The sequence below is a fragment of the Ambystoma mexicanum genome, chromosome 7p (genome assembly GCF_040938575.1).
Source record: "Ambystoma mexicanum isolate Mex_15411 chromosome 7p, UKY_AmexF1_1, whole genome shotgun sequence".
Lineage (NCBI taxonomy): Eukaryota > Metazoa > Chordata > Amphibia > Caudata > Ambystomatidae > Ambystoma > Ambystoma mexicanum.
In genome coordinates, this window is record NC_090939.1 from 466,156,540 (window position 1) to 466,179,210 (window position 22,671).

Here is a 22,671-nt window from a genome sequence, read left to right on the forward strand (position 1 = left end):
TGCAGACATGGAATCGACAGACGTGGCATGTAAGAGAGATATGGTGAGCAAAGTAAAGGCTGAGATTACAGGATGTAGGGGAGATGGATATGCTGGAAAGGGGAAAGGAGATGGATGGGGGAGGAGACTGTGGTGGGAGAGTGTTTGCTGGAAAGAATAAGACTTCGGTCTTGCCGGCATTCAAAGTGAGAAAGTGGGAGGTCATCCAGGATTTGATAGCAGACCGGCAAGTTGGGAGAGTAGAGTGAATGTCAGGCATGAAAGACGAGAATGAAAGAAAGAGCTTAGAAGTGGTGATATAGTCCAAAAGAGATTATAGGGGCAAGGAAAGACGTATTTAAGGATAATAGAAAGGGACCAAGTACTGACCCTCGAGGAAAACCGTGATTGAGGGGAAGAGGTAAAGAGGTGTTGCCACCCCAGGAGATAGCAAAAGTGCGGTTGGATAGGTAGGAGGAAAACCACAATAGGACAGGGCCACGAAAGCCAAATGAGGAGAGAGATTTCAGAAGCAAGGAGTGATCAACGGTGTCAAAAGCAGCAGATAAGTCGAGAAAAATTAGGACAGAGGAGTGCTTAGAATAACGAGCTGTGAGAAGAGAGTTAATAGAGAGGTGTAGGTGTAGAAATGCTGAATTGTGGAGCACTGCTGACACGGGTCTCTTCTGAATTTGAACCCCTTCTGTATGTAATGTAGAGGTGACAGTTCTGGCCCCTGACTTTCATGCAAGACTCATAAAATGCACTACCTCGTTTGGTCCCTTTTCTACACTCATTTCACTCTCTGCGAGAAGTCTTTGCTCTCATATTACTCAGAAGTCAGCATTTACTATTCATGTATACTTAATTAATCTTCTACTTTTATATAAATCACGTTATTCTATTGTCATTGCACAATTATTTAACGTTTTATTATTGGCAATTGGTTAAGTAATATTAACCTTACACATAGAAAAGGATACAGAAAAGGTGACAAATATACACTGTGTAAAAGACAAAAAAGATTGCAGAAAAGGTAATGGAGAAGATAATTAATCCCATAATCAATAAAATACACTTTTACCATAAACATCACTTTGACTACAATACTTTTTAAAATTAATATTCCAAGATAAAACAAGAATTGAGCTTATCGCTGGACCCTTCACCCTGAAAGCATCAGTTGTAATATTAAAATTGAATTAATTGATTTTCACCAGCATAGACTAATTACATCTATAATAAAAAAATATCAATGCAGCTATGGTGAGTGACATTTCATGGCTGCTCAGAAGCCTTTCCCAAAACTCTTCCGTAGCCAGCCACTGATCATTGTCTACAGACCCACTAAATAACAACAATCTAATATTTTGCAGTGCCGGACAATGAATGAATAAGTGATCTCTGGATTGAACAGTGCCTTCAATGTTACATAGGTCACAATATTTACCTTTACACAATCTTTGGAATAAGCAGACACATTTTCGCCTGTTTGCAATACGTTCAACCTAAAGTGAAGAACTTGATCTCGCCAGAAAGAATTTAGGAATTTGTGTAGGTATAAAATAAGGACTCACACTGCTTTATCTCCCTTTGACACATTATTGTACAGTTTACAACCTTGTATTTTGTCAATTGAATCAATCCAATCTTCATAGAAAAGATTTTTTTCACATGGGTGGGATTCTCTCTCAGCGTGTCTGTACAAATATTAATGTTTTCGAAGATGAACTCAACATAGACTCCAAAGTTGGCCACAGGACCAGATTTATTTGCTATCAGGATCAAATTCAGATCCTGATAAACCAGGTCCTTTAATGGGTCCAATACATTCATAAAAAAAGATAAAATCCTCCATTTGAAACAGGCATGTATAGAGACTAATACCAGCTCGTACCTTAAAACCATAATCGGGAGATAATTTGGAAAACTCAGGGCCCTTTTCCATATCACATCCTCATTTCTGTCGCAGTCTGTGCACTTGGTCAAGTGATTTATCATCAGTCCATACAACAGAGCTAGGACAACCTTGAGGCGATAAATCTCTATGCAAGGCAACATAGAAAACGTACCATAGCTTCCCTTTATTTGCTTAATCTGTGCAGCAAATTGAATTGCCTTATTTTTTTACTATATTTATGATTTGTTTCTTACCGGGGGATGCATCAATATCGCATCCCAAGTAAGTTAGGTGTCTTACAGGCAGTATCACGGAGTTACCAAATCTCCAAGAAAATGCATGAGGTTTATTCAGATACTTACAAAGGCGAATTACATTTGTTTTATTTTCATTAATCACAAGTTTGTTCTCTTCAGCAAATTTTCTAGTGGCTTCCAAGAGATGCTGTAATCCCAATTGAGTGTGATTGATTAACACAACATTGTCGGCATATGTTAGCCAACATACATTTAAGGTGTTAATCCTTGGGGCACCAAAAACTGAAGGCACTAAATAATGACCTAGATCATATAGGTATAGATTGAACAGGCAGGGTGTGAGGACACCGCCTTGCCTGAGTCCCCTATGTGTGCTAAATTCCTTCGTCAAGTTCCCCTGTCTGTTCAATCTCACCTGTTTCCAGAAGAATTGATTTACCTTCTTCGAGTGCTTTGTAAATGTTACATTTCTTTTTAATTATGTTTTTATTTTTATTAGAAATGGTACGTTTGTTGCCAAACTTTTCATTTATGTCACTTTAGACTTTGCATCTTAAAAATTCGTATACATTCTCTCAACTAGGTATTTTTCTCCATCGTCTTTCTAAAGTCTCTCTTTTCTTTTTAAACTGGTCTTGGGGCCTTCATTATGTTATTCCAGAACTGTCTGATGGTGAAGATTAAGGTTTTGTCTTGCCCAAGCAAGATTTGTGTCCATCTTTCCCTTGGTTCCATCTGTATTTTTGAAATTCCGAAGAAATCCCTGTACTGGTTTCTTTTGTCGATCAAGGCGGGGCATTCATCAATATGTGATATAATGTTTCTGTTAGCCCTGGCTGACTACAAAATCGACAATTTTGATTCATGGATGGAATTTGTTTCGTTTGTACTAGGAATTCTCTTGTAGGGAGGATATTTAGGCGGAATGTCAAGAAAATATCACAAATGGTTTGATCGGGAAAGAGAGCTAAATACTCCGGCAACTGGTTTAATGTTCTTGTTTCAATTTCGCATGTCAAGCTAAAGTCGCATGTCAAGCTGTTCAGCTAACGTCTTGATCCAGTCGTTTCTTTGAATCTTGCGTTTGGCGTATTGAGGACGCTGCACTAGCATCTCTGCTGGTATCTCCTCGATTGCCATCTTTTTCTCCATCTCAGCTTTCCAGCTGTTCAATGCTGTGACATTCATGGCTTGGTCTTTTTTCCAAAATATTTCAATTGCTTGTATATTTTCAGGACTGATCACTTTTCTGTATAAGTCCAGTTGTTTCCATAGGATTATGGATTGTAATGATTGGAGGGCTAGTTCAAACGAATTCTTGGCATTGGGACTTTTTTGGGGAGGGCTAAGGTTTTTCTCCAAAAGATGGCCTCATATCTTTGCCACTTTGTGTGCTGCTGGTTTAGTATTGTTTCGGCTCCGTACCTTATAATGTTACATTTGAAACCTGAACTTTAGACCTATCTTTCTTTCTGTACAAAAGTTTCACAATGCAATGTTATCTTCCACAGTGTTCTGGACACCTTCGGTTGTGCTTTATCCCGTTTCTCATTGTGTGCTTAGTCTCTAAACAGTTTCTTTCTGCCCAATTATGCCTATCAGGCCGTTTTTCCATAGAAATGTTCCATAGAGTGATATACAAAGGGAAACTCCATTATTGTAAAACCAAGCCCGATCATTCTCATTACTAAATGTCTCTGGAAAATCAGAAGATGTTGCTTGCAGCAAAACACTGAATAGATAGATATATAGTACTGTTTTGGCAGTATTATATCCCATCAATGTTCTATAGGTAGAGCTTCAATAAAACATTTTCATGTTACAAATGTGTCAAAAAGGTGGCAGATCTAAGTCATCTGTTGGTATGGTGTATATTGATTAATGACTATTAAAGTTTATGTTTGCCAGGATTCCTCACCCACAGCGATGAATATTATGTTCGGTAACAATCCCCCTGGTTGGAAGATGAGTCTGGAATTGTCTTGTCAATTTGCACTGATAGAACAATATCTACAAAGATTCCCTTTCCCAAATATTCTCTGGTATCAGGAACTGATTGAACTTTTAAACTCAATAAAGAATTCTGATGTCACAGCTACATGTACGTCATCTGCATAGATTGTGTGGTCCATTGAATAAAATTGTACATTATTTTGAAAAACTTTGGGGTCTATTGTTCAAAACTGCATTATCTTCACTCAGGATGCCTTAGCATATCCCTCCCAAATATATTGTAACATTTGCTTCTGTGCTTATTTATTCTTCCTGCTCATAAATTGCTTATAACTTGTATATTTGTATATATGTCTTACTGTGACCATACCTGTAACTATATATGGTTTATTGCGACCATACTTGTAACTATGTAAGCCTTGCATTTTGTTACTGCTGCACCCTGTTACCCCTGGGCTTGGTGTGCATTAGAAATAAACAAACAAACAAACAAACAGAAATAGGTGATTACCCCTTTAAATTACTATGGGCTTCTACCACATCATGCAGTTTACCGCTTTGTGCACAAAGATTCCGTTTCCTTTTCGTTCCGACTGTAATGAACCATCTGTTTCATTTTATCTATGCTCATTAATTGTATATAAAATTATCTGCTATACTATTAATATATTGTATAGATTGTATCTTTGTATCTTAGGGCCATTCTGTAATTTTGCATTTAAGATTAAATAATACAATAAACAGACTGTCATATTGACAGAAATGCACATATTTAGACAAATAAATCTCAATTGCACATCGACTGCCACATCTTCTCTCAAGACGAAAGATCACTGTAAAAATACGTGATTTTATTTTGTTCTTTTGTTCTACATTTAATGAATTAACGCTTTAGGAACAAAAAGGCAATCCTGGTTTGAGCATTAACTTGTCAGTAGGCACACCAATGAATGAGACCTCACAAATCCGTCACTTTTATGTATTGTACCTTAAATAATGTTTAAGAAGAAATATTCAGGGGCCATGTCCACTGGAGCTCCCATGAGTGGAGCAGAAGAGCTTCTAGCAAGGCCCTTGACTGTCCTATTTATCAGAACCTACTTTTATACCTTAACCTGTCAGTTGGTTTTGTTATCATTCTAATCCTAAAGTCAAGATTGATCACTTTAAATGGTTTTGTTCAGGTGAGAACTCATGACAGGTTTTGGGTGCTAAACTTTGGAAACAACTTCCAAAATTCCTGAAGATACAGAACATGTATTTACTGAGACTGTGCATGCCCTGGAGCTCTTTCAAATCTCCCTATATTTTATTCGAATTCTTGAGTTGTGTGTTTCTCAATATATAATGGATTGTTTTATTATTGTTATTGCCTGCATCTTGAAGCTACCATTTGCTGGAATTGTGTGTGCTTTATAAACAAAAATAAACTAACATCTAATGAAGGCCCCAATGGGACCTATCGGATTTCTGATTTGCAGAGAAATGTGAAACTCTGCAACAACAGAGCTTTAACATTTGCCATATCCAACCAAGGTCAATGGGAGGCCCTGATAGATGCCTGCTTTACCTTACGGGTTGGTCCAGAAAGCAACAAATCATAACAGTCCAAGGAAAAGCCAGGGCCAGGCAATTATTACAAATGAAAGGCCACACTTGCTTCCACTCTTACCACCTTGAAGTGAAGGCCAGTGGTGGGTATACAATGGGTACGTGATGTTAAATTAGAAAATGCATGCTTGAAAGATCTAAGTTTGGAAAAAGGTTTGAAACCTCAAAAGTAAAAAAAAAAGAAAAAAACGAGAAAAAGTGAAACGACCATTCACAGGAATAGGTCATGTAGTTTCGGGTGGACGCAGAAGGAAGCCAACTAATTTTTATATTAAAACAAGTGTTAAAATAATGTCAGTTGGACACATAGTTTGGACCAATGAAAGAAAAAGGGTCTGTAGGAGAAACGGGGGAAGCAGGGTGGAGAGATCAGGACAGGGGGCTTCAGGCAGGCAGCAGAAGAAAAATTATTTTAAACATAGCAGAAAAAAATGAGAGCAATAACAAAAAACATCTTTTTTTAAACTTACGTTTTCGAAATTAAATGGCATTGTAGTGTCAAGTATGCAAGAATGTACGCCTTCGAGGTGTAATTTTCAATCTATGGTGGTTCAGCCTTTACGTTTTCAGACTGACCTATAATCATAAGATTTTCGGGAAGATGCGAAATGTGAGAGTGGTGGACTGTAACCACTAAACCCCTAGAAAGTCTAACATGCTGACGTGGAGTTGAAGCAATCTCAGAGATGAGACCACAGGAACTCTGATAGAGCAGGTGTCCATTCTGGCTCTCAAACCATCCGCTGCACTGTTGCCAACCAAACCATCCTACTCTAACAGGAGGCTATCAGAATTACACATGCACCTCCTTTCTTCTTGGTCTTTATTAGGATTCTTGAGATGAGGGGAAATGGAAAAAGGCATAGAGACTATCTTTGGACCACTGACATTCCAACGTGCTCTCTCCCTTACACTGACGGGTTCAGTGCCCTCAACAACTGGAACAATTGAGAGGGGCAAAGCATTCTCTGGCTGGTGGAAAGGCACCCGCGAGCAGAACTCGTAGTTTGCCGGCCCGGTAACAACGGTGCCGGTATCCTACCGGCACCGTTGTTACCGGACCGGCAAACCTGTAATGAGGCCCATGGTCTTCTTAGTTCAGAAGACGGGATCCCTGGACAGCCAAAGTTCAACTCCAGAGGATTCAGGAACAAAATGTTCCTTTTTGCAATTGGTTTCTTTTCCTTTTTTGTAGTCTAGGCAGCCCTGGTTTCCCAATCTGCCAGTGACTGCCTCTCTCTGTTGGGTCCCAGACCTTTTTGTAGGTAATTCCTTCTCTTGCGTCCCAGACCCCTTTGTATGGATTTCTTTCTCTTGGGTCCCAGACCCCTGTGTATGGATTTCTTCTCTTGGGTTCCAGACCCCTTTGTGTGGCTTTCTTTCTCTTGGATCCCAGACCCCTGTGTGGCTTTCTTTCTCTTGGGTCCCAGACCTCTTTGTAAGGACTTCCTTCTTTACGCTATATTCTAGGCAGCCCTGATTTCCCAGTTGCCAGGGACTGCCACGAAGAAGAAAACTCTGGATGTCCATTCTTAATGGGCATGGGTGCCAGCCCCATGTCTCAGTGTGGTAAGGCCCCTCTGGGTTCCAAGCAAGCCTCCCGGTTTCCCAACCCTTCTCTGACTGCTCACCGGTCTTAGTTTCTGGCTCCTGGGTCTCTACTCCTTCTCTCCATCGGTTCTGCAGCGGCTCCGCAGCGGCTTCCTGCTTTCGGGCGGTATGCGCCCCGTGGATGACATACTCCAGTTCCTTCGTCCAGCTGGTTGCTCGAGTTCTGGCATCCTTCTTCTACTCGACCACGGTAGATCTATCAGGGATGCTTCTATGGTTACAATATCACTATAATGTGATGTACATTTCATACAAGAATGGATCGCCCTATGTATCATTAAGATCAGTATTTATAGGCCCATATTACCAAATTACTGTGAATGCAAGCAGACGTCCATGACCAAATGATAATGATGTGTTATTATATAGCACTTACGCTTAAGCGCTTTATATAGATAACATATACACTCAATATCACCCAGCCTGTGTTGGTACTCATTTATCGACCTCAGAAGGATGAAAGGCTGAGTTGAGGCGTTTAAGAACAGACTAAATCAGTGACTCGCCCCCTGAAGTGTGCGTGAAATAAACGCAATTATTGTATAGAGTTCCAGAAAGACACATTATTTGGTATTCCTATTCTTTCTTATTTAGGGTCAGTGCTGAAAGTGTTAGACTTGTGGCACTCCTGTTCTTATTTTTCTTCTTTGTTTTAAGGGGCCTGAACAAGGAAGCCAGCCACCCCAGAAGGAAAGAGCCACATGGTGCTGGCCAAAACCCAGGAGCTTGCATTACAACATTTTTTAAGAGGTCGCAAGGGAGACCACAGAGGTCGCAAGGGTGACCTCAGAGTTCGCAGTTGCAACCTCTGGCGACCCCTAAATGATGTCCCTGGTATCAGTCCCTCCAGCTGCTGACAAAGCTTCAGGTTCCTTGAGGGAGAATCTCTCTGTCTCTCTCTCTCTCTCTCTCTCTCTCTCTCTCTCTCTCTGTCTCTCTCGGTTTGGATTTTCCTCTTCTATTTCAGGTATGCTCTCACCAATAGAAAGTCTATGTATACTAGAGTGCTCACGATGGTTTCTGAAGGTGATCTTCATTCTTCCACACTTCTTCCTTGTCCCAGTACTGAACTTGCAAACTCCTAGTGGCTCAGTTGTTCTCTCCATCATCTCACTAGATAGAAGATACAAGTCCCTTTTGGAGTCTACACTCTTCCTCCCCTCAATACGTTCTACATTACTGACATGGCAAAGGTAGATGGGTACACTAAGGAAGGTGTTACAGGTAGCGGGGTAGGAATGTGTGTGAGGGTTAGGTTGGCTATGGGGATATCATGTTCTCCCCAGGTCAACGCTAATCCCATGGGGATTTCCCTCCCGATGAATTCCACCCGCTGAGTACCACCCCCAGGGGGAATATCGGGTAGCAGCCTCACCTACCTGGCCTCATGGGAAGGGGCTTCCCCAAGGGGAGAAGTGACGACATCCGAGGATTTGTCACAGTGCCAATGCTCTTACAATGGAAAATCCTTGCTGTGACAGGTGGGGCTGATGTTGTCTTGAGATTCTACTATTCACTAAATATGAATTCCAATACTGCCTGCTGTAATGGAATTTTAGGGATAAAAAGTAATTAGCATTATCTGAACAGACCAAACAACGGGCCTAATTGCCCAGGTCATTAAAACTGCTTCTGTCTGTTCCACAAAGAAAGAGCTGAAAATTGGAAATATTTGGATTTTAATGTTTACAACCGGATACAGGTTACTTTGTAAACCAATTCACTTAAATAAATAAAAAAAGAGCTGATTTCGTATCTTATGCCACCACACTGCATTATATTTTTAAGCGAATCGAGGCAAGGGCTTGCGATGCACCTGTGTTTGTAGACGCACACCCGTGCTGTATCGTTGTGGACTGTTGAGCTTGCACACACAGCGCCCGGTTCATGGAATATTTTGCACAGTGCAAAGTACTTTTCACTGGTGCAAAGTGACTTTGCACTACCAGCAAACACCCTGATTCATGGAACAGTGAAAAGTGTCTTTTTGCCGTGCAAAGTGACTTTGCACGCCAAAAAGACACTTTGCACTGTTCCATCAATCAGGGCATTTGTTGGCAGTGCAAAGTACTTTGCATGGCAAAAACACACTTTGTGCTGTTCTATGCATCAGTGTGGAGCAGTGCACAGTGTATTTTTGCAGTGAAAAGTGATTTTGCACGGCAAAACGACACTTTGCACTGTTCCATGCATCAGGGTATTTGTTGGCAGTGCAAAGTCACTTTGAACCAGTGAAAAGTACTTTGCACTGGGCAATATATTCCATGAATGGGGCCCACAGAGATTTTCAATAGGATTGCACCATTATGAAGCACTTTTATGAATCAGCGCACTGTCGTGGAGGAGGCCAATCAGCAGAGAGCGGACACGAAAAGCTGTTTAAATATGTTTGTTTCACGTTTTCAAAATCGGTTGTTGAGAGAAAATACATGGCTTTGCCAGTTCTGTGGCCCAGTGTGCCCAGTGCTCCCACCTCTCTCCCCTGCTCATGATTTCACAATAACCCCTACCCCCCCCAAAAAAAGAGTTCACCGTTATGAAGGGAAGGCAATGGCATCCCCCGTCCCCTTTACTCCCTTGTTTGATCTCATAAAATATTGCCATTCCCAGAGGATTTAAAAGTTGGTATGAATTCTGCAATTCCCCTCTCCATAGACGACGGTCGTACCTAATAACCTCTGTCCTCCCCATTTCTATAAGACTGTAAAACTCTGTGGGGTAGAATAGGTCTTTGCTGGGAGCCAACAATCTATAATGAATAAAGACCTACAGGTGCTCATCTCTGCTACCAGGAACATTCCAGGATTCAGTTCCCTGCAAGCTGGCACACCCTGGAATGCCGCTTATCTGGAGGTAGCATAGCAATCTGCAGGCTATATAAACCAGTTTGTCCAAGGTCTACACTCCTCCAATTGGAGGAGAACAAAATGGGTAAAGTGTGACCAACACCCAACCTCTGGCCTAAATATGGGCACCCAGCGCCTCATTGGCCACAGCATGGCAGGGGGGTGGGCATCGATTGTCAGTTGGGGGGGTCTCTTTTTTCCCCACTTAGTGCATAGTACGTGTGAATGGATGCTCCTGACCAAGTGCAATTACAAGGCTAATCAAGCATTGCATTCCCGTTTCCATAGGAAAACGTGGGTTGTGTTTTTATTTTATTTAATTTTTTTTTATAACGCATCTAATACCACCAGAGTTTGGTTTCTAAGCGTGGATCTGGGATTCAAACCTCTGTTGCGCTGCGTGGTCTTGCTTCCAAGACCAGCGCTTTGCCCCTGTGCATGTTATAATACAAAGTATGAAACAAACAGTAATAATTTATTTAGGGTAATTCCCTACCTTGCTCTAGTTTTCTCAATATACTGCATTATTATGTGTAAAGTTTTTAGGTATATTTATGAAGCATTGGCACCACCCTGGAAGGTGCCTGCTGTTCAGCATAAGTGTGTGATCTTGGCCAAATAATGTAATCTCACCTGACTTCAACTGCAAAGGGGCACTCATATGTCTGTGGGTGCTGTGATAGAGGTCAGTAAAATATTGTGCAGCAGTGAGTGCCATAGAAAGTTTGCTGTGTTAGTAAAATGTCTCACTTGCAATACCTACAGATTTGGCCCAATGTGTCCTGTGAGGCTTTCTTTTTCCCACCCTCATGTTTGGTGCATACAGCTCAGGGGCCAATGGTCGTGCCTTTTGTGTGAACCCAAATATCCCAATTGTGCCTCCAGCAGTTGAATTTCCTATTGAGCATACAGGTATCACGCCAGTGGTTTGCAATTTAATTGACTTAGTGCCTTTGCCCCCCTTTAGGGTTGCAGTGAGCGACCGCATCAGAGGTTCGTTCATCATGGTGGCAGTCGGAATCTGAGAGTCGCAGGCTGCTGGTGGTACGCTGCATCCTCGTCCCTGAAAACAAGGTAAGAATTAAGATGTACATACCAAGCATAAGTGGGGTGTAATTGTTTTATTGACTCAAGGAAAGTGGGTACTTTTTTAAAAATGGAGACAGGCATGGGTCTACACTACAGAGCGACATTTCAAAAGTCAAAAAATTGTATGGTTCAGTATGGTGTGTTGGGGGATAAAAGGAGGCAACTGGCACTTTGCAGCCATTTACAAACCACCCACACGGTATTTGTTGTTAGATTTCTTTTTGCAATGTTCTCTTCAGCCATGACAAGTCAAACGTGTGCACAATTGTATTTATTAGCCTGGCTCTAATGGAAACCGCATTCCATGTGTGCACTGTGCTGTGCTCTAGTATATGTGTTTGTTCTTAAACATTTGCTGTTCACCAGTCCTTGATTCCGTTTGAAGCACTTAAGAGGTCTGTTGTCCTATCCTGACCTCTGGCCTGATCATTGTGTGTATCGAAACTTGGACGGAATCCCATGATATTGATTATCCCTACTTCTCATTTCCTTCCCTAGAATGTCTGGAGCCCAGAAGAAAATCTCTTCATACTTTTCAAAACCTGGTAAAAAATGCAGCACAGATGAGCCTACAAGCAAGCGAAGTAAACAGGTATCTGGTTCCAAGTCAGATAGTGTTTGTGAAGAATCAGAAAAAACACTAGATGAGACCACCAGTACTACTACTGTCAACATCCACACAGAAATCCAGACAACAAGCATTCCACTCGGAGAGGAACTGGGTGGCACTGTTACTTATGAAGATCGTGAACTACCGAACAACAGTGACACGGAAATTCCAAATACTAGCACGCCGGAATCTGGTCAATTATCACTTCTGCAATGTTCAGCTCCCTTAACGAAAGGCCGACTCCCTAAAGGCTGGAATCTGGACCAGAACCAATATTTTCAAACCAAGTACCCATGGTTGATTGTTAGAGGACACACTCTTGGATGCACCATTTGCGGTCAGGTCAATAGCTTTGGTGCAGAGAAAAGTCATGGGATGAAATTGTCTAAAGAATGGACTGAGTGTACTGTTAGCTCATATGGTACCAACAAAGAAAAGCAACAAAGATCCTTACGAAAGAAGATTACCGAACATTTCTCAACAAAGGCACACATCACAGCAGCAAAAATATTAGAGCAGGCAAAAAAAAGATACATTGCTTAAAGTAACTTCTAGAGCCCAGGCAGGGAAAATAGCAACAACTGCCAGAATATTCCAAACAGCTTATAAAGAAGCAAAGCGGAACAGGCCAGCCTATGGTTTTGAATCTGAGATAGACTGCCAGCAATTGAATGGGCTAGATATGGGAAGCATTTTACATTCCAATGTGGCTTGCTCAAGTATACAGCAACACATTTCATTGGAAATGAAATGAAAGACATTTGCCAAAATAGTTGCCTCTTCTCCTAAATTGAGCCTTTTGCTGGATGAGACAACTGCATTAAATTAAAAAAGTTCTTTAATTGTGTACCTACGTACTCAGCTACAGGATATGGAGTCTCCAGCTAATATTTTTGTTGACCTTATCGAGCTCAGTGATGTGTCTGCTGAAGGTATAGTGAACAGTTTGCTGTCTTTGCTCCAAAAGGACCCAATTAACATTAGTGAGGACTTTTTCACCAAATGTCTGGTGTCAGTCGCTTGTGATGGAGCATCAGTAATGTTTGGCCGCAATAGCGGGGTTGTGAAAAGGTTACAAGAAAGAATTTCTCCCAATATTGTAGCCTGGCACTGCTCAGCACACCGCTTAGAACTTGCAGTCAATGATGTCATGAAAGACATTGGAGCTACAAATCATTTCAAAGCATTGCTAGACAAACTGTATTCTCTTTTTAGCACATCTGTGAAAAATCGTTTGCAGCTAAAAGAATGTGCAGTTGCTCTTGACATTCAGCTTTGTAAAATAGGAAGAGTGTTAGATACTCGCTGAGTTGCCTCAAGCTACAGAACAGTAGAGGCTGTCTGGCATGCTTATCCTGGGCTTTACAAACACTTTACATTGGCATCTAGTGATGGCTCTCGTGATGGGACAACACAAAACATGTACACTGGACTATGTAGGCACCTTTCGTCTGTGCAGTTCGTTGGTAATCTTGGCATTATGTTTGATGCACTTCAATAGTTATCAGAATTGTCTCTTGACTTACAAAAGCGTGATTTCACGATCATTGATGCACATCGTGCTATTTGCCGACAAATATCAATGTTTGAGGCAATGGTAGAAAGGCGAGGAAAACACTCTTCCCAGTGCCAGAAGGCCATAGAAGAAAATAGTTTCCAAGGAGTGACCCTGCATGAAGGAAAGGCGTGCGACAAAAGAATTGAACAGACAGTTTTTTCGCAGTCTTGCAGAAAATGTACATAGCCGTTTGTTGTCTACAGGAGGTTCTGCTGCTGCTGACAACAAAGTTGCGTACGAGAAACTAATAAGCAAACTCAAAGTTTTGTACAAACAGTACTGGCCAGAGGAGTTACCACCTACGTATGGAGAAAGTGAGATAGAGTCTCTGTGTGAAAGATTTGACATTGGTGACACTCGTCAAAATATTGGATTTACAGAGAACATAGGGAGACGGGTGGAAAAGAAGCTAATAGATAGTACAAGGAACTTTTGACAGCTGTGAACACTATTGCCATGTCCACTGCAGAGTGTGAGGTTAAATAAAAGTGTTTTTGAGGATCATGTCCCAGATTTGTAATTACTGCAACATCTGTTAACTTTCATTCAATCAAACCTAATGTTTTAAATACAGTCTATTATTTTTCCTAGTGTACGTCAAAACAGAAAGATACTCTCACTGTGAGTCTCACAAGAGACCCCTTCTCCACTCAGAGCCATTTGGGAAACAGGGCGGTGGGGGGGTCATTCTACAAAATTGACAAATAAGATAACATCCACAGGTTTGCAACAATTTTATCAAATGCATTAGTATCCGGCACGCGCGACTGAACAGGAATACTGTGTGGTGATTGGCTCATTTGTGAGCCATACCACACGGTATTCCCTTCCACGCCATGCGTGCCAGCTACTCTGTTCCCGGCGAGGGGCGTGGCAGCCCCTCAGTGAATGAGGAGGCTCGAAACGGGGCAATCCTCGCTCCGAGCCTCCCCATGGCTGGAGGCTTCCTTTCGTCACCCGCAGGGGACTCAGGTAAGATTTTTTTTTTCCCAAGCCTTTCCTCCCTCCTCCCTCCTCCCTCCCCACCCCACTTACCTTCTATCCCGCGGTCTCCGGCGGGGGATGATGGAAACCTCCATCCCCGCTCCAAGCCTCCACACGGCTGGAGGCTTCCATCGTCCCCCGCCGGAGACCGCGGTACGTTTTTTTTTTTTTCTTCCTCCCTATCCCCTCCCTTCCGCCCTCCCGACCCCACTTACCTTCTTTTTTCTTCTGGTCTTGGAAGCGAACGCACTAGGAACACTTCTGTTCCCAGCACGTCTGCTCCCGATGGCTGCCATGGAAAGGGAAAACGGACTACGTGTTTCGGAACAGAAAAAAATGCCATTAGCACCCCGATCCAACGGGCCGGGGTACTAATGGCAATAAGACCCTCGGCGGTGGGCCAATACCGCCGCAGGTAATGCCCGGGGGCTTTGTTAACTACGGCCCCAGGCATTACCTGGGGCGGTATTGGGCCGCCGCCTCGGGTCTTATTGCCACATTATCACTTTGAGGACAGGAAATATGGTCCAGATGTCTAACGAGTGTGGCTAGAACTTAGAAGTGTGTTCAAATGCACTGTTTGCCTCTGGGGTTGCCGGAATGCTGGAACCAATACACCTTCCTTAACAAGTAAGTGTTTTCCAACTTTAAAGCATTATACATTCTCAACCCATGTGTGCCCTTCCCCATCCATCCCACTACTAGCCTGTGCCAGCAGTTGCTGCAGCACCAAACATGTGACACGGAGCAGTAGCAGTGTGATGGGCTGGTGGTGGGCCGATCTAGGTAGGTCTAGCACTGAACTGGCGCGGGCTGCGCGTCCGCACTGAGGGGCGGCGCCGCGCCCGCATTATCGGGCCAATATTTTTACAAATTAAGCACTGCCACAAACAGACTGAATGCATAAATGAGCCCATTACAGCATTCTGTGCCTAACGACTTGCTTTTATAATGTTGCTGTTAGAATGCTCTTTATCAAAGGAAGAAATGCAAATCAGACAGCCTGCCTCAGTTGCCATATGGAAGGCAGGGCGACATGCGCAATCAAACTGTGTGTGGATGTTAGCAGAAGTTCCCATCTAAGCCTTGTAATCAATACCAGGCCGCACAGGCTAAAAACAACATGCTATAGTGAAGTGGTGCACAAGTAAAACAACAAAAGTCAATAAAAAGGCGGAAATCGTGATTTATTCTCACAGACCCTAACAGCTTTTAATATTTACATTTTAGCAGAATAAAACATCAAAGCTGTGTAAACTGTAGAAACCTTTCAGGGATAAATATATCATGTAATGTAGAAATCCCCGTCTTTCGTCGTCATTTATGAGCCGCACAGGATGACGACGCGGGTAGTATAGCTCAGTAGCAACGCACTCGTCTTGGAAACAAGCCGACGCACAGTAGCTAAATTCGAATCCCGGCTTGCCCTACAAGTGAACAATTGTCATTAGATCTACTTTTTATTAGGATTTGGCTTTAATATCACAAAGTTACTTTTCAATACTGTCTGTACTGCGGGTTCTGCTGCTGCCCCCATTAACTGTGTTCCAGTGCAAATTGTTTCCTGCCATCCACTGTTACCGAGTTTTAGACATAGTTAAAATAAAAAATAATAATAATTTGGCATTTACATAGCGCTACGAACCCTCAGGTATCTGGGCGCTGCTTATTATTACCCACGGTGTGTGGTGCTCATTTATCGACCTTGGAAGGATGAGCTGAGTTTGGTCTCGCGCTGCGTCAGTAGTAGGCTCTGCACTGATGTCAAAGCGAGCGCGCTGTGCCACTTGACCAGCTGAAGTTAAACTGTTGCTCAAGAGTGAGTTACCCGGGCTAGGCAGTCAGTGCATTTTGGTGTTGTTTTCCACGCCTTTCGTCCATATCCACAAATGATTGAATGAAGTACCTGGCCAGTGATTTCTCATCAGTATGTACAATTTCCTTTTGGTCGCAGCCAGCAGCCTGTTTCTCAGTGTAGTAGATCATCCATTAATGATAACATTAGAGTCCTCGGCTCACAAAACCAACCTGCCAGTTTCCACAACCAGTTTAATGCCCCTTACCCAGTATTAAAAGCTCTACTGATACCGACTACTCAAACGCAGCCCTCACTGGGGCCAGTTTGGGGTCACGGGTTTGGGCTCTGAATTCCTTCATTCTTGTCCCATGCTGCCAGACATCATGATGACCACCATCAGTGACACTGTATTTGATTTATTTTTACTCCGCGTGTAGTGCGCAGCTGGAAACAGGAAGCGCAACGCTGTGAGATCATTATTGAAATAGGTGAGCTTTTAATTTGTTATCAAACAGTCACAAAGAGTCAATGTCCTGTGGAGGTGATTCCATCATTTCGGGCCCATTACTGGAAAACGTCAGTCTCCATAATGAGAGCAGCAAGCACACTGGTCACCAGTAACCTCTGGTCCTCAGAATGTCAAGACCTAATGGGACAATAAGGAGAGATCTTTGAGGATAACTGAGGTGGGGCTAGCTCATTAATACAATGCACTGTAGAGCTACACACTAGGTGTAGGGGGTTTTGGGGTGGGAGGGTCATGGGAATATTTCTATGTATATATCAACAAGCCTGTTAGAGGTGTCTATGGCTTTATAAAAGCTCTTGTGGCTTTGGCAGTTTCATCAGTATTCCTGACTGGCGTCATCAACCTGCACCAGTTTCCCAAGTGCTGTCTTCAAGTTAGAATCTAGTTGAATGTCTTCTATATTATATTCATTTCGGCATTGGGGTTCTGCCCGCATTCAAGTTTGAGGCCTCTGGTTCTGGGTTTTATTAAGCTTCAATTCAATCGCTGCCTGTGTTTCATTCTGATGATACCTCATTGATATTTGCCAAATCTGTGTGTAAATTAATATCCGCAGTTACACCTTGTCTATGTTACCTAATTTGATCAATTTCATCTGCAAAAGCCCTGTTGTCAACCTTTTTGACATGTTTTTCGTTTGATGTCACAGAGACACAATTGGCATTTCCAGTGCAGAATTGCAGTATCTCACTGTCTCCTACAATAAAGATGATGTCATCAGCAACCTTTTCCCACTGCTCCTATACCTTAAAAACTGACTTCTTGGATCTCTGAAAGTGAATTTGGGGAGAGGTTATGCTATACAGTGTGTAAAACCTCTCACTCCCTTAGAGGAGTGGCAAACTTTCACTCTTAAATCTGCAAATGTAGAGAAGGTACCGGAAACCCTGTACTTGTCATTTTCTTGAACAATGAATAATGTGTCTGTGCATCAATGGGCACTCTCCCTAACTGCTTGTTGTACCATATCCTACTGCTGCCATGTTTTCCTCCATCAGAATTGTAAAACATTTCTGTTGCATACATATGCTTTTATTGGGTCCAAACATAGGAACAAAATTCAAATTTTGCCTAGGGAAATCTGAGTGCGTGCCTCCGATTTTTTGAAACGGTATAATGAAAACTTGCCTCACTCAGCACAGCAAATCTTAATATGTCCATGGAAGGCATATGTGGGTACCATGGATTAGGCCCCTCGCTCTGCATAGAGCCACCCATCTGATCTCGGGCCAAAGCCCTGCCAGTTGCACGCCTCCACTGCCTCCCTGGCAACCCCTGCACCTGGGGACTCTTTTCTGTTTCCCTACAGTGCCCCCACCAGCACTTATGTCTGCACTCACCATGCACTTGCCACCAGCTCGCTGTTCTTTTATTATCCCATGTACTACACTTTCCCCTCCCCGTCCACCCCGCACTTTCCTTTCCCCCTTCCCTTGCACTTGCGCGATCTGAATGACACGTGGCCTAGTAGGATCGTTATCTGTCTTCCCTCTGTTCCCCCTCCCTTGCCTCGTCGCGCCTTCAAACACTTGTGTATAGGTGCGTTATAAATGCCATATCATATCATATCAAAAACACACTAATTTTATAGAAAGAGTGCAGAGCCAGACTCTCAAATTGGCAGTGTGTCTTATGCAGAATTAGAGCCCTAGCTTTGTAATATTGGATTGGATTATGGCACAACACATGTTTGTTCTTCCCAATTGCTCCAAGCTGCAGGGCCGGTGCTACCACTAAGAAAGGTTAGGCGCTTGCCTATAATGTGAAAATGTTAGAGCGGGAAATGCAGCCGAAGGCAATAACCATTTATATATTTTTTGTACATATATATGTTAATGTTAATGTTAAAGGACATTTGTACCATCTATCACCACCACAGTGGTCCCCTGGCGCTCTGGCGGCTCTGAAAGAGGAGGGTGGTGGGGTTAGTGGGAGGAATCTGGAAAAGTGCAAGAGAGCAGTTATGTGCTGTTGGCGGCCTCAGTCCGGTGGGTCCGTTGGCTAGGCCTGGGGTGTTTGCAGCCTGTAGGCATTGTGTACTATTGTGCGAGTCTATGTGCGTTTTTTTGTTTTGTTGTTGCAATGTAGTGAAGTTTGTGCAGCTTGTTGTGCTGTAGGTTTTTGGTTGTGTTTGGTTTGGAGTTTGAGAGGTGTATGCAGAGAGGGAAATTGTTAGTTCAATTGGTTAGTTGTCATCTTTATCCTGGATTGAGACGCTGGGCTTCTGTAGTTTCCCAGGTAGGGTTCGGGAGCGCCACTGCGCCTTTGTCCTGATCTGGGTCAGACCAGCCTTCAAGGTCCCTTTCACATCTGGCCCCCTCGTCCCCCAGCCTCCTTCGCAGCCCTACCTGACTTCCCTTCACGCTCATACTGCTAGTGCACCTGCCAATGTCCACAGCTGAGCTAGTGTGGTGATTGCCTATATCCCGACAGTTCCACAACACTGTGGTACCTGGTGGTTATTAGGGGTCAGTGCGGGTGTTGGGTGGGGTTAGGGTGGGTTGTTGACTCCGTCTCTGTGTGTGTCGCCTGTGTTCAGCTCTATGCAGCGTCCTTGTCCAGGATCCATGGTAGCTTCTCCACATGAGGAGTTGTCCACAGTTTGTACTGGTGGTTGTCCGTGTCCGCTCCAGTTTAGTCATCTCTTTTCCTTTCTGTTTCGGTTTTTGAGTTTGAGTCAGTGGTGTTGAAGAGCCAGGTTTTCAGTAATTTCCTAAATTTCATGTGATTTGTGGTGTTTCTTATTTCTTTTGGGATGTTGTTCCAGGTGTTTGCGGCTAAGTGGTAGAAGGAGGTGCCTCCAAGCTTTTTCTTGAGGTATGGTTTTGGTTCCAGGCGGATTTCGTTGCTTGACCTGAGGAGTCTTGTTGGCTTGTAGATTGTTATTTTCTTTTGTAGGAATTCTGCTCCTTGTCCACTGATTGCCCTGTGCGTTATGCACATTGTTTTGAAGGTGATGCAATGTTTTACTGGGAGCCAGTGTAGTGTTTTTAGGGCAGGAGTGATGTGTTCTCTTCTTGATAGTTTAAGGAGTAGTCTGGCTGCTGCATTTTGAATCCGTTGTAGTTTCTTCAGGAGGTATTCTGCATAGTCAATTCTTGACATGATTAGGGCCAGGGGAGTTGCTAGCTCTGGAAAAGACCCGGGGCTAAGCTGATGTCGGAACTGTCGGGACTGGGGGCTAGCTAGTCTTTTGGCTGTAGCTCCTGAGATTCTATCCGGGGCTACAACCAAAAGATCAGGGGCTATAGCCCCCTTAGCCCCCCCCAGCAACGCCCCTGATTAGGGCGACGATAGTGAGTGTTTTGTGCATGAAGGAGAGGAAAGGTAGGATTCTTCTTGCCATGTGGAGGAGGAAAAAGCATTTCTTGACTGTTGCATTTACCTGTGGTTCTAAGGTTAGGGTGTTGTCCATCAGAACTCCCAGATGTTTTACTACCTTAGATGCTGATGGTGCCGTTCCCATTTCCGTTGGCCACGGGATGGCGGTTTTGTTCTCTTGGTCTTTGTATATGATTATGATTTCTGTCTTTCCTGCGTTGATTTTCAGGTTGTTGGCAGTCATCCAGTTGATGACTTCTTTTAGGCAGTCGATAAGGGTTGAGTGATCAGCCTTGGTGTCTTTTATTTTGTAGATGATTTGAGTATCATCAGCGCAGTTGTAGCATGTAATGTTTTGAAGATTCTGATAACCGGAGTCTGGTAGATGTCGAAGTACAGTGGTGATAATGAGGATCCTTGTGGCACTCCACAGTCGTTAACTCTTGGAGTGGATTTGAAGGGTTTAATCCATACGGTTTCTGTCTGTCTGCTAGGAATGATTTAGTCCAGAGTAGTGCTGTGCCTGTCATACCTATGTCTTCTAGTCTTTTGGTTAGGGTGTCATGACTAACTGTGTCGAAGGCTGCAGAGAGGTTGGGTAGAATGAGGGCTGAGGTTGTGTTTGAGTCTGCGTTAGTTTTTAGGTCATCCCAGATGGATAGTAGTGCTGTTTCCGTTCCTCTTGCGGGTCTGAAACCGACTTGAGCTTGGTCTAGCAGGTGGTGTTTTTCTACGTATTCTTGGGTTCGTTTTTATATGTAGGTTTCCAGGAGTTTTGCCGGGTAGGGAATGTTTGAAATCGGCCTGTAGTTGGACAGGTCTTCTACGTCGCCACTTGTGTTTTTCAGAAGAGGTTTGATATATGCTGATTTGAAGGTCCTTGGTACAATTCCTGTTATTAGTGATAGGTTCAGAAGGTTTCTGTAGTATTCTGCTGGCGTTCCTTGTGCGAAGATTGATTTGTAGATGTCCGGGGGACAGGGATCCATGGGGGATCCAGCTTTCTTGCTGTTTTTTACCAGCATTGTGAATTCCTGTGCTGATATTTCAGGAAAGTTTTTGAGTTTGTGCTGAGGTTCTGTGATAGGTTCGCTTGGAAGTATATTGTAGTCGGTTGGTATGCTTTGTAAGGTCTGTCGGATGTCGTTGATTTTTTTTTTAAGCGGTCTGCCAGGTCGTTGCATAGTTTCTCTGAGGGGGTTGGGGTGTTGTCGCAGCCAGGTGGGTTTCTCATCTCTTTAATGATGTTAAACATTTTTCTTTTTGTGTGTTGGTGGCATTAGTGATTCTGTCATCATAATGCCTTCTCTTTGCCTTTTGAATTTCCTTCTTGTATGCACGGATTTGTCTCTGGAACAGTATTTTTTGTCTGGGTTGTATTTTTTCCTCCATTCCAGTTCCATCTTTTTGTTATCCTTTTTCATGGGGCTTAATTGTGGGGTGAACCATTTGGCCATTGCTCTTTTTTTTGAGGGGATGAATGGTTTTTCTGGGGCGATTTTGTCAATTGCGTCTGCAATCCAATTGTGTAGTAGCTCTGCTTTCCTGTCTAGGTTAGCCAGCTCTAATTCTGTAGTTGTGGGTTTGGTTAACTCCAGTTGTTCGAATAGGTTGCTTTCTTTGACGTTTTTCCAGTTTCTTTTTGTGGTGGTTGTGAGTTTGGGAGGTTGGATGCAGACTTGAGTAGGCAGAGTGATCACGAATGGGTTGATGAGATGGTCGCTCCACAGTATTTGTATCGGTTGTGCCGTGATGATGAGTTTTTCCTTGGCGAAAATTGCATCCAGGGTGTGTCCTGCCGAGTGTGTTGCTCCTTTGACTAGTTGTCGTAGTTTCATGATAGTGAGTTTTTCAATCAGTGAGTTTTGGGAGTTGGCATGACTGTCTTCAAACCAGATGTTGAAGTCCCCCAGGATGATTAGGTGTTTGTGGTGGATGGCTATGTTCGTGATGGCTTCTATGAAGTTGTCGACGAAGGTTGCATCATATGTTGGTGGTCTGTACACCAGGATGAATGTGGTGTTGGTTTTTGGGCTTGCTGTTAGGTGTATTACCATGGTTTCACAGTAGAGGATGTTGAGTGGTTCGTCTGTTTTTATTTTCAGGTGTCCTTTGAATGCTATTGCAAGGCCTGCTCCCTTTTTGTTTTTCCTGTTTATTTGAAGGCATTTGAAATTGGTTGGAAGGCAGCTTTGGAGTGTGATTTTGTAGTTATCGTCCAGCCATGTTTCTGTGATGAACAGAATGTCAATGCCGTTGTCATCGAGTAGGTCGAAGATCTCTGTTGAGTGTTTTGACATGGATCTCGCGTTTATAAGATTGCAGTGGAGTTTGGAGGTGTTTTTTGGTTCGGACTTTCTTGTTGAGGTTGTATTCTGATCGGTGTTGGGGTTTTCTTCCTGGTCAATCTCTTGCTGAGGTGTAGGCTTTGGGTTCTCAGCGTCTTCAAAGAGGTCTTCAAGGTTCTGTCTTGGGTTTCTGTTTTCATCAGGTTCGTCTTCCCTGAGTTTTGGTTGTCGGTTGGAAGTTCTTCTTGCTTTGGTGATGTACGGTGTTATCGCATCGGTTGTGTGTTTGTTGTTACTTATGTTGTTCATCCTTCTTCTGCGTGTTTGTGTTGGGTAG